Source organism: Fukomys damarensis, unplaced genomic scaffold (genome assembly GCF_012274545.1).
Source record: "Fukomys damarensis isolate Sample0158 unplaced genomic scaffold, DMR_v1.0_HiC HiC_scaffold_24, whole genome shotgun sequence".
Classification (NCBI taxonomy): Eukaryota; Metazoa; Chordata; class Mammalia; order Rodentia; family Bathyergidae; genus Fukomys; species Fukomys damarensis.
The window spans coordinates 6,384,178-6,398,661 of NW_022900936.1; the positions used below are offsets into that span (position 1 = coordinate 6,384,178).

Genomic DNA, 14,484 nt, shown 5'->3' on the forward strand with positions numbered 1-14,484 from the left:
CAAGCTCCACTGCTGTGAGGAAGTAAGTCACCCATGAGGACAGAGCCATGCTCGGACGTCCAGTGGCAGCAGACGCCATGTGAATGAAGACAAGCTCTGCGAAACCCAAGCACTGCAGCCAAGACATGAACAAGCTGTCCGCAGCCACTGAAGACTGCTCCGTTTGTTAAGCAGCAATAGCTAACCTCAACACTTTGTACGCCCACAGATTTGGGGGAGAAATTACAATGAACCTGTTTGTACAGTGTTTTAAAGCAAACATTCTGCCTCTTCTTGAATCATCTGCTCAAATTTGAAGAGAGGTTGGTAAATACTAACATCTTACATTTTATCAGTATACTTCTTCAATGAGCAACTCAGAAGTCCTTCCAGATGGTTAATATTTGGGGAAAAGAAGGGGTTCAAGATTTCATCTCCAGGCTGGAGATCTATGCACATGGACAACAAAAGTATCGAACTTCCATAAAAATTTTCCCATACATGACCTGAGAGAGTATGTCCTCCCGATACAAACACATGGTGCAGTTACTGTTTTTGTTTCATTTTTTGAGACGGTCTCCACAGTCCAGGCTGGCCTCAAACTCACGGTGATCTTCCTGCCTCAGCCTCCCGAATGCTGGGATTACAGGCATGCGCCACCCTGGCCCATGGTGGATTTTATGAAACTGGTTTGTGCCCTTATATACAGACAGTAATAAGGAACAGAATGTACTGCTGCCTGTTAGTGAATTAAACCACCAGTGATCTTTATTAACGCATTCACTTGCTGAAACACGTATTATGTTTTCAGCCTATGTACGTGGCACCCAGGATACCCAACCCAGAGTAGCTCAACCTAGCAAAGGCCCTGCGGTGCTCTTGCTACCGAGCCTACTGTATTCCCCAAACCCAGGAACTGGAAACTGTAGTCCCCACTGTAACAGCGTGGGAGGCAGGAACTTTTATCGTGTTTAGGTCATAAGGAGCACACCCTGGTGAACAGACTGATGTCCTGAAACATAAATCGACTTTAGGGCCAGGGATGTAGCTCCGTGGTGCCACTGCCTGCTTCACAAGCACAAGGTCCCGAGTTGTATCCTGATACCAAAAATAAATAAACAAATCGACTCTGCAGAGGGAACTGGCCTCCTACCCTTCTGCCTTCTGAGTACACAGTGTTCCTCCCCTCTATCGGAAGCATATAAGATGCTACCTTGTAAAAGACTGAATCCTCTCCAGACAATGAACCGGCCATTATTTCAGACTCTCAGGTCTCAAGAACTGTGAAGTTGGGCATAGTGCTGCATGCAATTCCAGCACTTGGGAGGCTGAGGCAGGAGGACCACAAGTTCGAGACCCTGGGCTACATAGTTCAAAACCAGCCTGAACTACATAGCAAGATCCCATCTCCAAAAATAAACAGAACTATGAACAATAAATTTCTGTTCTGTATATATTACCTAGTCTGATACTTTCTTATGGTACTACAAAGACAGATCTGAATGTTGGTGTCTCCTCCAAAATCTGCTATATGCTAGAACATGACAGTATTAAGAGGTGGGGCCTTTGGGGAAGTGATAAAGTGAACGGGGTTAATCTTTTACTAAGAAAGAGGAAGGGAGCAGCCTTTCCCTCCTATGTGAGGCTATAACAAGAAGCACCATCTGCAAAGCAGAGTAAAAACCTTCACCAAAGCAGCTTCACTGAAGCTGCTGATGCCTTGATTTCAGAGTTTCTAGCCTTCAGAATTGTTATTAAAAAAATTCTATTGCTAAAGTACCTAGTCTAAGGTATTGTGTCATAAGCAAGACAAACGGACCAAGACGGGCCCCAAATATAAGTAATAATTTATACATATAGTTATATATACAAACAAAGCAAGGAGAACACAAGACAGGAACTAACGAAAACAGGAAACGTTTGGTTAATTTGAAACCCCTACCCTGCCTCCTTCCAGGACAAACAGGAAAACTAAAGGAGATGGCATTGGAGAGGAGTCGCTAAGGTTAGCAGACACTTCCCTCAAACCAACCCTACCAGCTTCGAAATGTAAGCATTTCGATATTGGCATACAGTGCCTGGCATGGCGGGAAACTGAGGCAGGAGGCCTAAAGTTCAAATCAAACCTGGGCAATTAATTTAACAACTTAGCAAGACTCTGTCTCAAAATTTAAAAATAAAGGACTTGGAGGTAGCTCAGTCGTGGGTTCCATCCCCGGTACCACACCAATCAATGAACCAATTTATATATTACAGCTTCTACTCTACTCCTTCACGCATCTCTCCTGTCTAAAACATCCCATAGCATACAACACAAAGGCGCACAGACATTTGCTAGCACTAATCATCTTCAGCTCTATAACCTTGGGCAATTACACATCAGTGAAGAAAGATGAATAACAATTCACAATGTCACTTAATGGTGAGATAATAAAATAGTTGGAAAATGTGGAAGCGGACAATGCATCAAACATCTACTTTATGCCAGCTCTGTGCTACACAGAAAACACTACAAAAGGAGAGACGGTATGCTCGAGGGAAAATTGAGAGGAAAGTGGTCAAAAAGCTTGATGCATTTGGGAAAAATAAGCTACTCCAACAGCTCTGGAGGTGTGGGGCTATGCTAAGACAACAGAAATAGACTGGAAAGGCAAACTTGGGTCAAGATCACATAGAGAACCTGAACACTTTAATAAAGGTTGTTTCTATCCCATGGAAACAAGAATCACAGAAGATTCTGGTCTACAGAACAGCACACTCATGTGGGGATCATGAGTATTGGTTGTAAGTATTGTTAACTCTAGTTAACTCCATATGTGTTAAGTTTCTCCAGTTTAGCAGGTAGAGTGTTTCCTTTGTGGAATTCCTGAAAGTTACAGTTTCTTGTCTCTGACCTTTAGATGTGTGGTTGTCCGGGTTACTACTACTCACGGTGGGTTGTTTTGGTGAACCTGTTTGCTCTTTTCCTGTGTGACCTTTCAGTTACTATGGTAAACCCATCCCATAATAGTTTGTGGTTTTTTTTTTTTGCTTTAAAAGGCCGGTGCTTGCCGGCAATAAACGCCGCCTTGATCAGACTCTTGTCTTGGCGTCCTTCTTTTCTCTCTGCCCCATCTCCACCCCGCTGCTCTTTCAGGTTTGAGACACTGCTGGACAGTGCTCTGCGTCGCCGGCTCGCGACACACTCAGGGCGGGGGCAGGCTATCAGAGAAAGGGTTAAGAATGACGAGGAGAGCCAGGTGCAATAGCACGCACCTGTAATCCCAGCACTGGAGAGGCTGAGGAAGGAAGACGGCTGTGAGTTCAAAGCCAGCCTGGGCCACAAAGTGAGTTCAAGGCAACCTGGGCTACACAGCGAGACTGTCTCCAAAAAATCAAAAATGAAAAAGGACAAGAGAAGAAAAATGAAGACTGGTACGAAGAGAGATTAAAGTTTCAACAAGTACACATTAACACACTGGATGATCCAGCCACTTACCTCTGTTCATTCCCCAAAATAGACTTAAATGTTTTTAAATAAGAAAACAAGAAAGGAGACAGTGGTGGGCAAACAATTTGGTGGACATGGAAGAAAGACAGCACGGTGGTGGCACAACTTGGAAGCAGGGAATCCGGAGTGAGTGTCTGCATTTGCAGAAGACAAGGGAACTAGCTGGTGCCAGCCGAACCTTTAAGGCACCAGAGTTGGGAGGCTCAGGACACACACTCTATTGCCTGGGGCACCGAGAACTGGGGAAACATCCGCACACCGGCAGCGATGGGCACAGGTACTGCTCAGTCTTGGCTTCTAAATGTCATTCTCCATTTAAAAGAACAAGGACACTAGGCAAAGACAATCAATCTTTTAAAAATTTAACAAATTAGACACCATCAAAATTCAACCGGGGGGAGATAGAAGGGGAAAAATGGAAACAAAGCTTACATAAGGAGGAGAAGAGGAGCTGAAGAGAAGGGAAGGGAACAGAAAAAACAGAATTAAGATATATCATGAACAGGCTGGGCCTGGTGGCGCACGCCTGTAATCCCAGCACGTAGGAGGCTGAGGCAGGAGGATCACTGCAAGTTCAAGACCAGCCTGGGCTACACAGTGAGTTTCCAGGTCAGTCTCAACTACATAGTGAGACCCTGTCTCAAAAACCAAAAAAAAAAAAAAAAAAAGATCACAAAAGAAGCTGTTCTAGATCCGAGAGAGCTGAAAAACACATGACAACAAAGTATGTAAGTGATCTCAGGCTGCATCTTTTTTCGAGGAAGAACACTACTGGAGCAAAGTACAGAAACAGGAGTCTTTAGGACTAAATGGCAGTGATGCTAACCTCATGGCTGCTGCTATTCAAAAGAATGTCCTTTTGTGTAGGAAAGAATTCAGTTTAGCCTGCAAAACAGCAGAGATGTCATATCAACCGCTTTCATATGGTGTATGTAGGAAGGCAGCGGTTTATACCACACCTGCAAGTTTTGAGTAAGTTTCAATAAAATAAAATACAGTAAGATCCCCAACTGTAACCCAAACTCCAGAAAAACTGGCGAACACCCTAGTGGCATATTTTCTGTGGCAAGGTGAACACAGAGACTTGGTGTTTAGAGACATGAAGTATGATCAGCAAGTACAGTGAATGTTTGAATTTTTATTGCCATAAATATCTCCCAAAATACTCCTCTCACTGAACACATCTATCCCACTGTTCTTGTATTTTCTGAAGCAGTTCTGGAAGCCTTCGCTCGTGTCTCCAGTTGTGCTGCCGTACCTACAGCAACATCCTGAATCAATTCAAAAGGTTTACCTTCCAGGATCATTTTGACTTTGGGGAAAGCCAGAAGCTACCAGTGCCAGATCCGGTGAATAAGGTGGACAAGGACACAGCACAATACTTTTACAGCACCTGCATTCACTGCATTACCACAATTCATAAAGACACTCACGGAAGACTTCCAGAACTGCATCAGAGAGTGGCAAGAAAGATGGGACAAGTGTGTTCATACAGAGGGACGGTATTCAACAGTTTGTTTTTTTGTTTAGACAGGGTCTCACTGTTTAGTTGAGATTGAATCGAACTCACAGCAATCCTCCTGCCTCAGCCTCCCAAGTGCTGGGATTACAGGCATGCGCCACCACGCCAGGCTGAGAGGGACAGTATTTTAAAGGGAATTAGTAGTATAGTCTTTTACTGTAATAAATTTATGTAAGCATTCACTGTATGTTTTTACCTCACCTCATAACCAAGAAAAAAACAGGTTTACAGCGCAATACTAAAAACAGTGCCAGGAGTGGTGGTGCACACCTGTAATCCCAGCACGTAGGAGGCTGAGGCAGGAGGATCGCTGTGAGTTCCAGACCAGCCTGGGCTACAAAGTGAGTTTCCAGGTCAGTCTCAACTACATAGTGAGACCCTGTCTCAAAAACCAAAAAGAAAAAAAGAATACTAAAAATAGAGTCAGTCACTAAACACAGCTGTGCACTGCAGCCCCAGCACCCAAGAGTTCAGCTTGCAGAAAGTCAGCAGATTCACACATTCCCTCTCCCCAAGGCGTAAGATTTATAATCCCAGCCTGAACCATTAACAGCACTACAGGAGAGCCAGGGATGTAGCACTGTACTGGAGCAGCTGCGCCTCGTGCCAAAGGCCCAGGGACTGCCAAAATTAAAAAACGGCACGGGTCTCTTGCCCAAATACTTAAAGAAAGCTGACAATATCAAAGACAGGGTCGTATGAACCTTGTAGCCTCAGGTACTCACAAGACTGAGGAAGAAGAAGACCATTTGAGTTCAGAAGTCTGAAATCAACCTAGGCAATACAGCACAACCTGTCTCCAAAAAAATGGGGGGGGTCTTGCCAGAAACCAAAGCAAGCAGAGAATCAGGAATACAGCAAAAACTCAATCAATATCATGAAGGGAAAAGGGTATTTAACTGTTATGCAATGTATATTTATCCACTAAGTGAAAATAAGATACTGGTGGTGCAAAAAAAGAAGAAAAAAAAAAAAGGAGTACTAAGAAAAGTACTAAGAAAATACAGTTGAAAAGTATCTACCAAGGGATTAAAAAAATAGAAAATAGTATGACAAAAATACATGACACTTGAGAAAAACAGGAAGAAATCATCAAGGACATTATACACAAAAATTTTCCAGGACTAAAGGATATGCTCCTCCAAAGTGAAAGAATGGATCCAATGCAATAAAAAACCTGTGCTAAAATGCATCACTAACAAAACCTTCAAAACACAAGGCAAAGAACAGATCTTCAGAATTTCAAAGAGAAGAGGCGGAAGGGAGGGTTAAAGGGGTAGAGATCATGTAAAAAGAATGAAAACTCCTGATACGCTCCCGGTTTTATAGTACAATACTAAGTGGCTGTAAAAACATCAGAGTCATACTTTGTGGCTCTGAAAGCAAATATCCCAGTCATGACATCTCCCCATTCACTTCCCCGTTCATAAAGACAAAGAAGCTAAAGCAATTTTATCAAGTCTCTAGATCTTACTGCCCAGGGACAGGCAGAAGAGAAGCACGTGTATGACACTATGTATACAATAAGAGACACACACGAGGGATAAAGAAACACATCAATGACACTATGAGAATTCACTGGGGGCCAGGGATTTAGCTCAGTGGTTCCGTGGCCCGCCTCCCAAGCACAAGGACCAGAGTTCGACTCCCGGTACCAAAAAAAAAAAAAAAAATTCACTGCAAAACATCAAGACCACAGCAGGCTACAAGATAGGAAATATATTTATGTACATGATTTTTTTTTTTTTTTTGGTACCAGGGATCAAACTCAGATCTTGCGCTTGTGAGGCAGGAACCAGAACCACTGAGGTAAATCCCCAGCAGTAATATATTTCTTCAACAAGTACAGTGCAAAGAGAAAAAATAAAATAGAAAAGCAACTAATAGATTAAAAGAAACCAATGATAATTTACAGATCCTAGATAGAAACTGATTTTTGAATGAACTACTTTAAATATGTAATTATGAGGCAATCAAGGCAGCTGCCAATTTGAATGGGGGGGTGAGACAAGCTCTCCCTAGGTAGTTCAGACTGGTCTTGAACTCATTAAGTAGTCCAGGCAGGCCTTAAACTTGTGGAGATCCTCCTGCCTCAGCCTTTAGATGCTGGGATCACAGGCATGCGCCACCATGCCTGGTTTATAAATTTTTATAAAACAGTAATCACTGTTTACAATAAGCCAAACTTTATTCTGTGACTACATCTTTTTCCTTTTAAAATTTGGTTTTCCCTAGAATGAGCAGTGTTCCTTATTTCCACTTGCTTTATTTTCTAGGTACTTGTGTGTTAAGTTTTTTCATTCTTCTAGTAACCTCTCAATATAGTTTTCTGTACAGTTAGGCACACCATGTAATTAGTTACTTTTTTCCTCTTAAGAAATCTGAAATTCTTGCTCTCTGGGTGTAAAAGTCTTTTGGGAAGTCTCCCAAAAATCTTCAATCTCCTGTTTCTGCTTCTCTGGCCTTTTTGTTTTACCCTTCATGTTGCTGGAGTGTATCTCTCAACACTTCCTGAGAAAAGATACATTATGGAGGCCAACACTGCATCCTTATGGACACTATGTAGCCCAAGACTACACAGCCAGAAAGTTTCAAAAAAAAGAAACCAAAACAACAACAAAGTAAATTTCATGCAACTACAATGCACAGATGGAAGAAGAGTGTGAGCAGGTGATTAAAGTTAAATATCCATCTACCTTGATACAAAAGTCAATAGATAACATCTTACACTTGATCTTAGCCAAAAGGCCCAAGAGCAATAGATAACACCTTACATTTTAAGTCAATTACAAAACAAGGATCAAAGTTACCACCCAAACTCCTCCAAAATGCCCTTCTTCCTTTGCAACAGAGGCTCACTTTGCTCAGGACACATCTGCATACCACTGCCACTCAAGGATGCGCTTAGGGAAAGCACAAGGCGCCCACTTCCAAGGGCCAGCCGACGGGTCTCATGTAGCCCATTTGCCTTCCTAGGAGTGTTTCAGAAACAGATACTTAACCAGTAAGTCTGCTAAGACGTTTCCGGGCAAAGTGTCCACTTTTACCCAGCTACAAGAAGAAGAAAGTGTTTGTCTTCTTCCTCTGGATATCATTCTTTGAATACAACTTCTGCCTGCGGTCTCCTTATTAATCTGAGCATAGGACCCATCCCAGACTAAAGGGGGACATGGAAATATCTGGGACCTACATTACTGTCACTAAATCAGACAGCTCTTAAAGCTCCTCTGCAAGCTCTACCAGTGAGTGAAATCCCTTTACCTGAAACCAGTTCGGTTCAGGGTATCAATAACTGCACTTGAGAGCACCCTAATTTAATAAACACATTATTTAGAAACAGAGATGGAGCACAGGAACTTTGCTTGAAATGAAAGTAACTGCCTCCACAGCAGAGTTTGTCACTGCTGCGCGGGTCACACAGCACTGCAAGTATTCCTGGTGTGCCAAGACCCTCAAAGACCTCAGGAAGGACCTGAAACTGCCTCTCTCGTTTTGTCTGCAAAGGCCTAGCTCTGTATAGTAGGTCTGGGAAGCAGGGAGGTGTGACCAGCACAGCTGGCTTTCACTGTAAGCTTTCCACTAAGTAGTATACATTTTTTATTATATGAACATTAAAAATAAAAAACTGGGCCAGGGTTTAGCCCAGTGGTTCCAGCACCTGCTTCCCAAGTGCAAGAACCCAAGTTCGATCCCCATTACCAAAAAAAAAAAATTTTTTTTAATAAAGAACTGCCAAGGCAAGACGGCACACGCCTGTAACCTCAACACTCAGGAGGCTGAGGTAGGAAGACTGTCACGAGTTCAAGGCCAGCCTGGACAACAGTGGAACACCCCATCTCAAAAATAAAAAATAAATAAGGAATTGTACCTAAGAAATTATACAGGAAGCACAGACTAAAGAGCTATAGAGGTCATTAACAATAATATTAAGAAAGAACTTAAGTGAAAACTATTTCAGAAACAACTCAAGATGACTTGCAGTACAAGTGATTTCAAAGTGGTAGAAGAGGAGTTACAAGGAGTCAAGAAACCACATATTTCTTGACGTAACTATCCAGTCACAAAAAGCAAAGGCATAATTACGTTTTATTACACTCACACTAGTTGGATCATATTAACTGCTATCCACTAAACTTTCTTTACGTTTTCAAGTGACTCAAATTAGGATGTTCACATAACAGTATAAATAATACAAGAAACCCTTCATCGAGCTACGTGCTATCAGATAAGCAAGATGTACACGGTCCCCGCTGTCACAGTTACGCTCGTTCTTGCTCAACTGTGGCCCACAGAAGCAATACAGAATAAAACTGAGCCAAGGAGAAAGCCTAGTATGAATGCGCCCATACCAGCGACTGTGTGATTTAGCCAATATTACTTCACCTCTAAGCATCTGATTTGCCACCACAGGTTACATGAAAACAGCACCTGAGCTGTGATGTGTTTGTTTCTAAAGAGTTAGGAGCAAGTTTAGTAAAGACTGTGCAGAGGGCTTCCTGTAACGTGCTCGTGTGAGCTGTCACACTGCAAGAAAGTTCTCTTCTCCGAGCTTTATTTCCCTCGCAACAGCTCACGATCAAGGGGTTTGCGGAGCACACTGCAGGGAGAGGAGCTCCCTAGTGTGTCCTGATTCAGCTCCACCAAGACTGGTCTCTATCTATTCCTAGGGTCCTCATCACTTCAGACTCTTCGTTTGTTTAGCACTATGCAGCATCCACTCTGCAAACCTCTGTGAATGTGAAAACTATTAAGACTGTTACACTGTGGAAACTCACCTGCTGGCAGCTGACCATCTTCAGAAACAGAGGGACTGCCTTTTAGACCAACTTCCCCAGTGCCTGGAAGAACACAGGAGAGTTAATGCACTGACTGTGCATTTCTCACAGCCAGTCAACAACAGCTAAGGGGTGAGGAAGCCCTGAAGACCCAGCCACAAACCAAATGCAAGGCCCTGCTCTCCACCAGCTCAGTTTAAAGGAAGCAGAGACTAACCAATAAAAAGCTAACGTACAGGGGAGCGAGAGTCATCATCACCTAACAGGAGTTGGGAAGGCTTCCCCAAACACACGACCTAAGACCTAAAGATGGGAAGGAGTTACAGGGCAAAGTCCTAAGCACTTCACACGTATTAATTACTCTTCACAACTATAAATAGGAGAGAAGAGTTACCCTTACTTACGGACAGGGAGACTGAGGCTCGGGCATCACACAGCTGGGAAAGGACAGTTAGGACTCACAGCCAGAACACACTTGTCCTACACCACTCGTGAGCGACGGCCTGGTGCCCACATCCTTGTGCAGACTCTTCCCCTGCATGTGGGACCAACAGCTTCCCGCCCAAGTAATGGAATGTCACTCCCACAAGTAAGGACACAGACTGCAGGCTGTGAGGAAGTGAGGGGCCACACGGGAAAGAACCATGCGGCAAGGACTCGAGACAGACGCGCACTGACTGGCAGCAAGAAAACTCAGGTGCACAGTCTGACAGCCGTAGGAACAGACTACTGAACTGCCAAACTGCCAACAACCACAGCCTTCTCAAGTCCCAGAAGAGACCGGAGCCTTGGCCAACGTCTTTACAGCTTTCCAAGACTAAAGCAGAGGACCCAGCAAGCGCGCCCACACACCAGACCCACAGAGACGGGGAAAATCAATGTCTGTCTGTGTGGGCTCTGAGCTGGTAACTTCGTGGTGTTCTTACTATGTGGTGAACCTTGTCCACACCCTGCTGCTGTGCTGGAGTACTCATTTTCAATCACTCTAACTACACACCAAGTCAACTTCAGGTTGTGATCACAAACACACACCAAGATGTCGGCATTCACCACCGCCTAACACTGCATTTTAACAACCGTGCCTGCTCCTTCCACGGCTGGCATTTCCATCAACCGAGGCCTGGGTTCAGGTTCTCACCCACCCCTTTCCTGTAATGTGTGATCTGCCGTGAATGCCATCCAGTGTACTCCCATGTGACAGTCTTCGCTCCCCTGTCCCAGGTCACTGACAACACCTTCTCTATCTGTGCCTAACTCTCTGAAGAACTGCTTTTGCTGTCCTTGGTTTGTTAACTCTAACATCTAGGTCAGTTCCAGATTTGCAGCAGCTGAGTGACTTCCTAGGTATGAGTCCCATCAACCTGCTCCTTTATATACATTTAGTGATCTATAACTACTTAGGGGTCGCTTTGTTTAAGTGAAAACCAATCTGGGGAAGTTGTAAGCAGCTGTAATATTGAACATTTCACATGAATGGATGTTGGGATTGATTATATTTCCTTTATTTTCCCCCAGTCCTTTTTATTTTTGGATTTGGATACTGGGACTTCCCCCCAGTAAGCTTTCCTGTTGTTAGGACACAATACCCAACACTCATAATTTACACAGGTTTAACATGGCTCGCGCGTTGTCAGGGGACTCAGTACCTGGTGGGCTGGCTCCAAGGCAGAAATACAGCAGGAGGGTATGTGGGGCACAACGGGAACGGCCCCAGAGAGGATGGGGCAGGGACCTAGTAGGGTATCTGTTATGGTTTGTGTCTACCTGTCCCCTCAAAGCCTCACGTGGTCACAGGCTTTTGCAGAGGTGGCTCGATCTAGCGTGTATAAAGCGGGAAATAAGTCAAGTGCAATGCTAGACTTAAGGGCACGAGGATAAAGGCATGAGTGCTACCCACCCTAAGTCGTCTGAATAAAAGGGGCAGAAGATGCTATTAAGTTCCCTTGTTGCTTTTGCCATCTTCCACTGCCATGAACTGTTGTTGCCCCTTTGCCACGTGTCACCCTGCCTTGGAACCAGTTGATTATGGACTGAAACCTCTACAAACTGTGAGCTAAATAAACCCTTTCCCCCCTTAACTTTGGGTGTCATGTATTTTGTCTCAGCAACAAGAGAAAAGTAACAGACAGTATCCAAAACCAGGCCCCTATGATCCACCCAGACACATCCTGAAGTGTGCATCACTAATCCCCAGGAAGTTCCAAGCCAATCAAGTTGATATAATGAAGTTTAACTGACACAGTAAGTTACTAAGCTGTCCAGGCTGGGCTTGAACTTGAGATCCTCCTGCCTCAGCCTTCCAGAGTACTGGCATTGCAGGCCTGTGCCACCACACCTGGCTTGGATCTGTCTCATATTTCATTCAAGAGTGCTGGACACAGTGATAGTAGGCAACTTCATTATTTCCAGATAATTTTGCTTCTTTCAAGGTTTGCTCTTCAAACTTCTTCCAGATAGATCCAGAGTGGCACTGACTTTAGGCCTCATTTAGCCTTCCAAAGGTGTCAGCAAGCCTTGCGTTTAATGAGATCTTTCCACTATGGCTATAAAGTACACAAATAATTCTCCGCCCTATATAAGCTCGGAGAACTGTCCTGCTTACAATTTCCCCAGATCGGTTTTCACTTAACAAAGCGACCACTAAGTAGATGCACAAAGTTGTTTTCCTACACAGCTCTCTCCTCTCTAGAACTCTATTCCTCAAAGAACACCACCTTGGTCTCCCGCAACTCCGTGTTTCCTCAACTCAATGAGGCCACGTGGCTCTAACCGGGATCCCCTCCGTGCCTCCAGTCGGAACACTGAGCCACTCATCACAGGCCTCGCTTCACTCACCATCTGTCAAGATCAGCCCCGTGCTGCCTACTGTTCAGTATCCGAAAATGGTCTCTCCAGTTTTCCAGGTGTTTGTGGTAGCAGGGGAAAGTGAGAATGCTACTACCAGTTCAAGGCCAGCCTGAACAACAACAGTGAGACTCTGTCTCAAAAAAAAGGAAAAAAAATGTTACTGCCTCATAGTCAAGGGCACAAGTCATGACCCCGTGACATTAAGTTCACCCAAACCACATTACCCTTTTTTTTTTTTTTTCCTGTACCGGGGATCAAACTGAGGACCTTGAGCTTGCAAGGGAGGCGGTGGAACCAATAGGCCAAATCTTCAGGCCCAAACCACATTATCTTATGTTTTAAAGATAGAACTACGAGGGGCTGAGGATTTAGCTCAGCAGTTCGGTGGCCTGCCTCACAAGCGCAAGGACCCGAGTCCAATCCCCGGTACCACCAAAAAAAAAGACAGAACTCCCAAACACATATATATACACCATTATACACATATCAGCATCTTCATTTTTTAGAGCGCTGATCAATTTCTCTATCTTATCTGCTTTGTTTTCTCTGCATTTTATAATAAAATGCAAGCTCGTCACTCCTATAGCCCCTCCTAGAACATATTCTAGCTTAGAATAGACATTCAAATTCAACAAATTAAATCATAAGCAAGCTGCTTTAAAAGTATTTCACTTAATATATACTGTAAACTCCTCTCATTAGTAAATCTAATCTAGATCTAGGTAAGCCTGACCCTGGAGAGTTCCTCAGAATTGTTTATTATCTTAATTAGCATCACCTAAGTAAAGGTTCTAGCTACAAACAAAAGAAACTACCACTGGCTTTGTTAGGCTGAAAGGAACTTATCAAAGTGTAACAGGCAACTCACCAAAAGCTCCTCAAGGGGAGAGGCTGGAAGGCCACAGCCAAGAACACCAAAACTCAAACCACAGCTCAGGCCCAGGAAAGACAAAAGATTCAGCCACTGCAGTTTACACTGATACCACTGAGACCAGGAATTAGACGCTACAACTGGAACCTGTCACTGTGCCTCTGGAAAAACAGATTGGGTTCACCCCTGTACCAGGGAACTCAAATTCAAAACTGCTTCCTTCCCTCTGAGACAGTCAGGAGCAGGCGGGAGTAGAAGCTCCAGGTCACAGGGCTGCACCCCAATAGCAGAAGACAAAAGCAAGGGCGCAACTGACCTACCCGGTCTTCTCCAAACACAGAAAGGCGCCAGACCTTTATCACCCGGAGGTCCGCGAACAAGCAGCAGAAGGCCTCAATCCTGGCACACAGAACTTTATCTATTTCTTCAATTAATCGGTTACAGCACTGCTTCTTTTTTTTCTGAGTGTTTAACCCATGGGCAATTAACTGTTCACTGGCTTTTTAGTATCTGGAGACAGCATAGCCAACTTGCTATGATTATCCTAAAGCAAATTCACTTCCCTTGCACGTTATTTTTCTGACTTATAAAACAAAAAATACCAACTACCCTCCAGTGTTACTAAAAACATTAAAATAATAAATTTGTAAGGTGGCTGGCCTATTAGCACCTACTGTTACTACAAAATAGCAGCTATTAAAGAGGCAAACAGGGATTTACATGAACACATCTTTTCAAAACCTGCCAACAAGCTGAAGTTCTAAGATTTTTATCTTACCTGGGTGTTACAGATCTTATGCCTACCATCCGGTGCCAGAGAAAGCAACAAGCAGTTTAGAGCAGGCTAAAATGTTACCATCAAACTAAGTGTAACAAGGACTGGGGATCTAGCTCAGCAGCTGCCACACAAGGGCAAGGCCCTGAGTTCGATTCCAGATACTGGGGGAAAAAAAAACAGAAAATTAAAAAAAAAAAAAAAAAAAAAAAAAAAAAAAAAAAA

The 14,484-nt window shown here is 43.8% G+C and overlaps 1 protein-coding gene across 1 annotated transcript in view; it reads right to left on the minus strand.

The window, feature by feature from the left end:
• Dyrk1a (dual specificity tyrosine phosphorylation regulated kinase 1A) overlaps window positions 1-12,811 on the minus strand; it is a 124,334-nt gene extending 111,523 nt beyond the window's left edge. Inside the window, exons 1-2 of the mRNA XM_010636564.3 lie at window positions 12,602-12,811; window positions 9,767-9,829 (exon numbers count right to left, since the gene is read on the minus strand). The gene's annotated coding sequence lies outside the window, so the exon portion shown is untranslated. The remainder of the gene's footprint in view (window positions 1-9,766; window positions 9,830-12,601) is intronic.
• Between the last annotated feature and the right edge of the window lie 1,673 nt (window positions 12,812-14,484).